General features: G+C 29.8%; 1 long non-coding RNA gene across 1 annotated transcript; it reads right to left on the bottom strand.

Annotated features, from left to right (window-relative positions):
- Window positions 1-6,209: 6,209 nt before the first annotated feature.
- LOC112711354 (uncharacterized) lies at window positions 6,210-8,761 on the bottom strand. Its single transcript, XR_003157446.2, has 3 exons — window positions 8,529-8,761; window positions 7,337-7,402; window positions 6,210-6,440 (listed from the first exon to the last, which is right to left on the bottom strand). It is a non-coding gene; the product is annotated as an uncharacterized lncRNA (long non-coding RNA).
- Window positions 8,762-10,328: the final 1,567 nt, after the last annotated feature.

Here is a 10,328-nt window from a genome sequence, read left to right as displayed (position 1 = left end):
GTTCTCACACAAAAAAAAAAAAAAAAGAAAAACAAGATAATGTATGTTTTGAAATATCCATATCAACATGCTTGATTTTTTACTCCAGTATCTAATTTTTTAATTGTTGTGGGCATGTAAAATTTTTTTATGGGAGAAGAGGCAATGCATGAGAGATCAAATATTTTTTTTTTCAGTTTTATTCATACCTGAGCTTCTTGTAACATTGTTTAAGCTATAAAAATAGAAATAAAAAAAAAGAAAAAATGAAAGAAAATCAATGCTTTAGATATCATACTAACACTAGTGAAAAATTTGATTTTAAAGCAAATATTTTTTGCGTTTCTTTTTAAATTTAAATTTGAAAATGACGATAAAATTAGAAAGTGAAATTGAAAGAAAAAAATTGGATATTTATTCTATTCAAAAGTATTTATTTTGCTTATTACAGGAAAGTTTACAAAAAATTGAAAAAAAATATTTAAATTATTTTTAATAACGGTATAAAAACTTTAAATTCAAAAATAATACAAATAAAAAATTATATAGGGTAAATAGAATTTTTTTTATTTTTTTAACTAATATTTCTGTCAATTATTTGAACTACTTTTCTTTTTCAAAGATAGATCATATATTATTGAATTAAATTGTACAAGATATATAATTAATTTTTGCTTAGTGGATGAAAAAATTTTAACACTTTAATATTTTCATTTATTAAAATATTTACTGCTAACAAAACTTTAAATTTTTATTATATCATTTGTATAAGTTCTTTTAAGTTCAAATTTTATTGACTTGTAAGTTGTAACAGAAAAAAGAAAATAAAATAAGAAAATAATAAATTAAAGTAGATAGATAATATATTTTAGATAAAAAAAAAGTAAAATTGTATTCATATTATTTTCTTTTAATAATGATACTATTCTTTTCTATATAACTAAGTCCATTATACATGTTAAATTAATAACTATTTCGCACTAAAAAAAGAATATATAAACTTTTAAAAATTTCATAAAACTTATTTAACTCCTTCAAATTTTGATGAAAAGACATGATTTTACTGGTACCTCAATTTCAAAAAGTTAAGAAAGTTTCAAATAAATTCTTTTATTCAAATAATGGTACTAAGCAATTAAGTGTAAATATTAATATAACAGTACAAAAATATTTCGACAAAGTAATTAATAATAATACTAATAATAAAAGCTCGGGTAAAAGAGGTATTTAAGAATATTACTCGTATTATTGTTATATTATTAATAGACAAATACCAAATAAACAACAAATAAGAAGTATTAAGTAATAAATAAATTGCTTATATATATATATATATATATATCGTGGTATGCAAAAACAATTTACCAAGCAAAGGAAACTAAGCAATGCACAAATCGTCCTAATTCAGAATTAAATTATTCTAAATCGTTGTGCTTTGCAATAATTTATATATTTTATATAAGTAATTGAATTTAATTTAGGTTAGACACATGCATGATATTAAAGACAAAGTTTTATTTAGGTGTTTTACCCTAAAAATATTATTCCTTGTTTGGAAAAAAAAGAGCAAAATGCATATATAAACCAATTGGAAGCTAATATTAATTATACATATTTATTAAAACAAAAAACGTTACAAAGATCTACCAATTGGAAGCTAATATTACACATATTTATCAAAACAAAAGACGTTACAAAGATCTATCAAGTATTTTTATATAATTGGAATGATACTAATCAATTTAAATTATGCATGGACAAAATGTTTTAGTAATTTGAATGAGGGCGAATCAAACTACATACAAATGAATACAACTCTAATTTAAAGTGGACTAATTCGAATTACCACCAAATAGCAGTCCAAGGTAATTCAAATTATTCTTATTCAAACTACCAATGGATACCCTATAAATATTGTTCGAGTTTAGTTTTTTTTTTGTAATGCATAGAATATAAAATATATTTTTTTATTTTTTAATTATTAATTTTTTTAATACATTTATTTAAATTATATCAACTCCGCCTATGTTACACTTGCGGTACATAGCCGGTCCCAAACCCGGATAAAGAAGGAGGGTTGTGTTAGGTCTTCGGCAACCAACATAAAAATATAGCCGAACCCCCATGACATGAATCAAAGACATTATTGCACTAAAGCTAGGTCGTTGCCCGGAAGCAACGCGCTGTATGGCTCGAGTACGGTGTCAAAGCAAGAGCCGCTGCAGCGGTGCCTGGATGTAGTGTTAAATGAGCAAGGGTTCTCGTATTTTCGTGAACGGACGAGGGTAAATAAGCTAGTTCACAAAGTAAAAGGTAAAGGTCGAAGCGACAGAAGGTTGAGATTTGGGACATGGAACATAGGCACTCTAACAGGAAAGTTTATGGAGGTGGTGGACACCATGACAAGGAGGAAGATTAACATTATGTGCCTACAAGAAATGAAATGGGTTGGTGCAAAGGCTAGGGAGTTGGATACTTCTGGTTTCAAACTTTGGTATACAGGAAAGGTGAAGAATAGGAATGGGGTTGGAATAATTGTGGATAAGAAGTGGAAGAAGGACGTAGTGGATGTCAAGAGGGTGGGAGATCGGATCATCTCTATCAAACTTGTGGTAGAGGGAGGTGCTTTCCATGTGATTAGCGCCTATGCACTGCAAGTGGGTTCGGACGAACAACACAAGATAAGATTTTGGGAGGATCTAGAGAGTTTGGTTCAAGGCATACCTTTGGGAGATAAGATTTTCTTAGGAGGAGATTTAAATGGCCATGTTGAGAGAGAAGTGACTAGATATGGGAGTATTTACGGAGACCATGGTTTCGGGGTGATCAATGCTGAGGGTAAAATTATTTTGGACTTTTCCTCAACCTTTGATCTTCTCATCGCAAATACATGTTTTAAAAAGAGAGACGAACATCTTATAATCTATAAGAGTGGCATGACAAGCTCTCAAATCGACTTCTTCTTGTTGAAGATAGTCGACCAGAAATTTTGCATTAACTGTAAAATTATCCCGGAAGAGAGTTTGACAACACAACATAGGGTGCTCTTCATGGATTTTCGCGTTGAACAAAAGTTGAGGAAAAGATATCATACGAAGAACCCAAGGACGAGGTGGTGGCAGATGAAAGGTGAGGAACAAAGAAGCTTCCTAAGACGGTTAGGAGAAGAGGCAAAGTGGGATGGAAATGGAAGCGCAGAAGAGATGTGGAGGGAGATGGCAGAAGTTATTAGAAGAACAGCAAAAGAAAGTTTTGGTGAATCTAAAGGAATAGGACCAAGAGACAAGGAGTCCTGGTGGTGGAATGCGAGTATACAAGAAAAGATAAAGATAAAAAGGAAATGCTTTAAAGAGTGGTCTTTATGCCGCAATGCAGATAACTGAGAAAAATATAAGGCGGCTAAGAAAGAGACAAAAGTGGCTGTAAGTGAAGTAAAAACAAGAGCATATGAGGGTCTCTACCAGTCTTTGGACACGAAAGAAGGAGAAAAAGGTATATATAGAATCGCAAAGAGCCGGGAAAGAAGAACGAGAGATTTGGATAAGGTTAAGTGCATAAAGGATAAGGTTGGAGAGGTGTTGGCTCAAGAGGAGAAGATTAATAAAAGGTGGAAGAGCTACTTCTACGAGTTATTTAATGAGGGACAGAAGACTCTTCCGAGCCTTGGTCGATTATGCACAAGGGAAGAAGATCAAAACTTTGACTACTATCGAAGGATTCGAGACTTCGAGGTAAAAGAGGCTCTAAAGCAGATGAAAATTGGCAGGACAGTGGGACCTGATAATATCCCAGTTGAGGTTTAGAAAGGTCTTGGAAAAAAAGGCATCAACTGGTTAACCAAGTTTTTTAATGAGGTTTTAAGGTCAAAGAAGATGCTTGATGAGTGGAGAAAGAGCACCTTGGTACCTATCTGCAAGAATAAGGGGGATATACAAAGTTGCAAAAACTATAGAGGGATTAAGCTTATGAGTCATACTATGAAGTTATGGGAAAGGGTGATAGAACGGAGGTTGAGAAAAGAGACACAAGTAACAGAGAACCAATTTGGATTTATGCCAGGAAGATCTACCACCGAAGCGATATACCTATTAAGAAGGATGATGGAGAGGTATCATAGTAATAAACGGGATCTACATATGGTGTTTATTGATTTTGAAAAAGCGTATGATAGGGTACCAAGGGAGGTCTTATGGAAGATTTTAGAAAAGAGGAGAGTAAGGATCGCATATATTCGAACAATTAAAGACATGTATGATGGGGCCACAACTAGTGTGAAGACTCAAGGTGGTGTGATGGAGGAATTCCCTATTGGTATAGGATTACACCAGGGATCATCCTTAAGTCCATACCTTTTCACATTAGTCTTGGAAGTACTCACAGAGCACATCCAAGAGCATGTGCCATGGTGCATGCTTTTTGCCGATGATATCGTCCTTATGGGAGAGTCAAGGGAAGACCTAAATAAGAAGTTGGAGTTATGGAGAGAAGTTTTAGAAGTGTATGGTCTGTGCATAAGCCGTAGCAAGACGGAATATATAGAATGTAAGTTCAGTCTAAGAAGGGAAAACCGCAATATAGAGGTGAAGATTGGAGAAAACATCCTAGGAAAAGTTAAAAGTTTTAAGTATCTTGGGTGCGTCATACATGATAATGGAGAGATTGAACATGATGTAAATCATAGGATCCAAGCAGGTTGGTCAAAATGGCGGAGTGCATCTGGTTTTATATGCGACAAAAAAGTGCGTTTAAAACTTAAAGGTAAATTCTATCGCACCGCTATAAGACCGGCTATGCTGTATGGTACAGAGTGTTGGGCGGCTAAATGGGAACACGAACATAAGCTGAGTGTGGCAGAGATGAAGATGTTGAGATGGATGAGTGGTCATACGTGATTGGATAAAATAAGGAATGAAGATATAAGGGAGAGAGTTGGAGTAGCACCCATTGTGGAAAAGATGATTGAATCGCGTCTCAGGTGGTTTGGACATGTGAGAAGAAGACCGATAGAACATCCAGTCAGGAGGGTGGATGAGATGGAAGATGGACAAAGGGCAAAAGATAGAGGAAGACCTAAAAGACCATCTATGAGGTGGTCAAACGAGATCTACATGTAAACGGTTTCTCTGTAGACATGATACATGACAGAGCACAATGACGTCGTTTGATTCATGTAGCCGACCCCACTTAGTGGGACAAGACTTTGTTGTTGTTATTATTATTTAAATTATATCACAAAAAATATTTTATTCCATGCAAATCAATTAAAAAAATGGCTTAAAAAATATTAGGAGTAATATAAAAATTTGTAATGTCCTAGGGATTAAATTAAATAGATGCACGTACTTAAATTTTAAATAAAATACTCAACACAGTCAATAATAATTTAAAAATTAAAAAAAAGTTTAAAAAAAGATTAAATTTAAATACAAATATTCATGCATATACTCAATTTTTAAATAAAAAACTCTACATAATCAATAATAATTTAAAAATTAAAAAATATTTTATTCCATTCAAACTAATTTTAAAAAATGACTTAAAAGATGTTAAGAGTATTATAAAAATTTATAATGTCTGACTTAGGTAAGTAGATAATAAAAATAAATTTTTAAATTTTTAAATTATTATTAACTATATAGAGTATTTTATTTAAAATTTAAGTACATATAAGTATTTACTAAGTCACTAGAACATTACAAATTTTTATAATACTTCTAACGTTTTTTAAGTTATTTTTAAATTATTTTATATGGAATAAAATATTATTTTGTGATATAATTTAAATAAATTTATTAAAGAATTAAGAATTTAAAAATTTGAAAAAATATATTTTATATTCCATGCATTAAAAAAAAAAGCTAAACTCAAATCCCTTTGAAAATTAGTCCACTTCAAATTAATGAGACCAATTCAAATCCCTTTGAAAATTAGTCCACTTCAAATTAGAACTGTATTTACATGCGTGTAATTGGATTCACCCTCGTTTGAATTACTAAAACATTTCATCCATGCATAAAACATTTCATCCATGCATAATTTGAATTACAATACTTCGAATTAGTATTAGATTTTATAATTCGAATAAATCTCATTTGAATTATATAAAAATCCTTGGTAGATCTTTGTAACGTTTTCGTTTTAATAGATATGTATAATATTAGCCTCAAATTGGTTTACATATACATTTTGCCCTTGAAAAACAAGCAAGAAAAAACAAGAACAACATAGAGTAGCAAACAAATAACATATTCATTTAACAGAAAATACAATTGTATTCCATTTATTATTAGCATAAACTATTGGGTAGAAAAGCTATTAATAATAACATAAAAAAGCTATTGAAAAACTATAATAGAAAAAAATGCTATTTAAAAAAAAAGTATTTTTGCAATGACATGAGTTTTTTAAGAATCGATTCCAGTTTTTGCATTACTTCTATCTTCTCCTCTTCCTCATATAACCTGTCAAGAACATGAAACTAAGAGATGAAGAATGCACGGAGAAAAATAAACGAACACAATAGAATGTCTAAAATTCAAATCTCAATTCCCATTTTCAAGTAACACTGTACTTTATTTCTTTTAATATAACTTTATTTAATTGCATATACCAAAAACAAGTAATACAAATATCCGAAATATTGGTAAGTGGTAACTGAAAAAATTAGTAAAAATAGTCAACTTATTTTATTTAACATTCATTAATTATTATGACAAATAATAAATATTAAATAAGACAAATTCTAACCTTTTTTTTTGCTCTCTAATATTACATATACAACATCCAATTACATCACCATATAATAAATACATACAAGCATTTAGGCTCCTGCTTTTCCCAGAAAAATTTTATTAGTTTGAAACTTCTATTATTGTTTCTATCAAAAGCGTTTTACACTGTAATTTAATCAAACTTGTTACGATTGTAAAAATATGGGTATTAAGATATAAATACAAAAATTAAGCACACGTAAAACTATGGCAATATAGGACTATAAGGGGATTAAATAAAGTAAGCATATTAGCACATTAATTTACTTTTTTTGGGGGGGGGGGAACCCAAATAAACCAAAGCCATGCCAAAATGTAAATCGATACAGCTATATTCGATTTAGTAATGTTGGTACTAAATCGAATCAGCCTAATTTGAATTAGTTTGAATTAGTATGTATACATGTAAATCGAAAGGGATTGTTTAGACGTAACGATTTTGGCTTTGGGTGATTCGTGTAATTTTGGAATGCCTTTGGTTTATTTGGGTGTTTTGTCCTAATTTTTGCGTGAGAAAACAGTATTTATCACTAATAGAAAAACAATTTTTAAACTAGAAAACATGCTAAGAATTACGAAATTCAAACCTGAATACTGTTCCACTAGGCCAACTTGATATCTTCCAACTTGTTCATCACCTCTTCTTCTAGCAACTGTTGAACATTTCAATTATTAATAAAACAAAAATTGCATTTTAAGAAAGAAATTACAGACATTTAAAATAAATAGATCAGATCATGTGAAAAATAATAAAATAAATTATGTAACTTATAAACCTTGTTATTTGGAGCAACACTGGTCGTTGATGGGTCATTAGGAACATCACTAAGCTCTTTTGATGAAATTCTTTTAGAAAATAGTTGTTGAAACATATCATCAGGTAGAAAAACTTTTGCATACAGTGGATTTAACTGAAAAAATTCAGTAATAGACTGTGGAATAAGAAAGTCGTCTAGTAATGGATATTGATTATCTTCAAATAATTCTTCGCTTGCAGAAATTAGTTCATGAGACACATCAACATCATAAAAAGTATCATCTTGTTCTAATGGAATGCTTTTACAAAATTCTTCGTATGACCTAGGAAGTGGTGGCAAATCATTTACACAGTCTTCTTGATTCTCCATATATTCCATAGTTAAGAAAAAAGATGTAGAAAAAACTATGCACCACTTGAATTGTTAAAGAAGGAGACAGAAGAAAAAGAAGATGATCAACAGTTGAAAATTATAGATTTTCTTAGCTTATGGTGTGTATATATATAAAAGTTCTCTTATCTTTAAATTGTTCGAACATGCAACAAAAAATAAAGATATGATAAGATAATCATAATAAATTAAACTAAAAAGATAAAATCTTTTGGTTAGAATTTATATTAATTTTATCTTAAAACAGATTTATTAAATTATCTTTTACTTCACATAGAAATAAGATGTACAAGTTACTATCTAATAAAGCCAACTACAAAATCTAGTTTAATTGAAAATTTATTTTAAAGGGGATATATGTCAAAATTTGGTCTTTGAAGAACAGAATCAGTAAATAAAAGGTGAGAGAAGTGGGAGAAATCACCAACGAGTGGCTGTTAAAGAGCTGATTAAGAAGTTAATCATTCAACAACCCAGCAATTACAACACAGCAACAAACATTACAAGAACATTTGAACAAAAATTTCAGAAATTAAAAGGAAGAAGAAGAACCGAGCATTCAGCCATCAGTAACCAGAGAAAAATTAAAAGGAAGAAGCGAAGGGGAAAAAGTGAAAGCAGGGCCACTAACCTTCGACGGAGACACGGACGGCAAGCGGCGACCCGACGGCGAGCTGCTCCAAGCCACGAGGATGGGGGCGACGTGCCGAGCTACCTGGGTTCCGGACAGGGGAAGAGGAAGTAGTGGCGGCAAGGAACCTAGGGCTAGGGTTTTGGTTTGGTGCTGAGTTCACGAATGATTTTTTGTGCTCTAAATAACTCCAAATACTACATTATAAAAATCTACTTTTCGTATCGTATTCCTTTTCAGAGGTCTATTTATGGCATTTAAGATACATTACTCATTTCTGTAATTTTCCTTTAATTTGTTGATAAACAATTATTATTATTATTATTATTATTATTATTATTATTATTATTATTATTATTGGGGGGTGTTTGGGAAAAGGTGTGCTGAGTGCAGACTGCTGAGTTGCAAACTAGTTTTGATTTTCGTTTTTTTTAAAACCGATCGGTTATCGGTTCGATCCAACATAAAATAGTTGAGAATTTAAATTAGTTTTATCCTAAAAATAAAACTGATTTATTAAAAAATGGTGAATATCTATTTACTTTAATATGATTGAAAATTTTATTTTAAAAGAAATATTTTTGTGTTTATTTTTAGACGAAAAATGAAATTAAATTTAGAAAATGAAATTGGAGGAAGAAGATAAATAAAAATTCATTCTGTATTTTTAATTTAAAAAAAATCTATACTCTTAAATTGTTTTTATGCTTCTAATTTAAAAAATATATATAGGATGATAAAACTCTTAATTTTGAAAAAATTAATTTGGTTTAATTTGAATGAGAAGAAAATTTGGAGAGTTGAATACCGAACAGATAATAAAATGGCTTTTTTAACATCGTTGGCGGCAATGACAATCATTATTAAACTAAATTAGGTTTCTTTTAAATTAAGGTATTGGAGAATATCATTCCTACTACACCATTTTTGTGTACTATTGTTGTATAGTATTTCTATATCCTTTGTAGATGATGATAATGGTTGCTATTACCGCCAGTAATATTGTCTAATATTTAACTTTTCAATTTTTCTTCGTACCCAGATTATGAAGAGAGACAAAGTTTGTCGGGATGCGACGAATCTTATAAAATTAGTAAAATTAACTCAACTTAAACGCCAAAAAATATATTCTATAAATTAAAATCTAATTAATTTTTTGGATAAATAATTTTTTTATTTTAGAATAGAAAAATATCCTACAAATAAGCTTCTATAAAAATTTTAAAAAATAAAAGATTACCAACAAATAAAAGTGAAGCAAAACCACGAGGAAACTAATGCACTTGTATCCCAATATATTATCATATTCACAAAAAAAATTTAAATTAATCTCAAAAAAATATTCAAATTGGACACTTTGCCTCCTCATAATTTTTTATTCGATAAATATCATCGACAATTATTCTTATAAAATAAAATAATTCTTCCATCATTTTAAAAGAATAATAATTTATCTTATAATGATATATTCTTTTACTAAAGTATTATTTTATGATAAAATTTATTAGGTTTTATTTGTCTAACATGCGTATTAAAAGTTTGATTGAAACTAACAAAAATTCATAAAAACCGTAAATTTTTAAAGAATAAAAATTTGCTAAATACCAAACTATACAATCTAAAATTCGTTGAACCAATTTAAGTGTTTCCGAACCTATTTAAGTATTTCTTCAATATTCACTGCTACCAAACCTATTTGCAGCCACCATAAATTTCACACCACTTACATGTCTCTTAGATAATCTGTATTTAATCCCATCCTTACAAGATACCTAGGATTATCATCAGTTCTAAGAGAGC

This window comes from Arachis hypogaea, chromosome 9 (assembly GCF_003086295.3).
Source record: "Arachis hypogaea cultivar Tifrunner chromosome 9, arahy.Tifrunner.gnm2.J5K5, whole genome shotgun sequence".
Taxonomy (NCBI): domain Eukaryota; kingdom Viridiplantae; phylum Streptophyta; class Magnoliopsida; order Fabales; family Fabaceae; genus Arachis; species Arachis hypogaea.
This window is presented reverse-complemented; position numbering and strand designations above follow the sequence as displayed.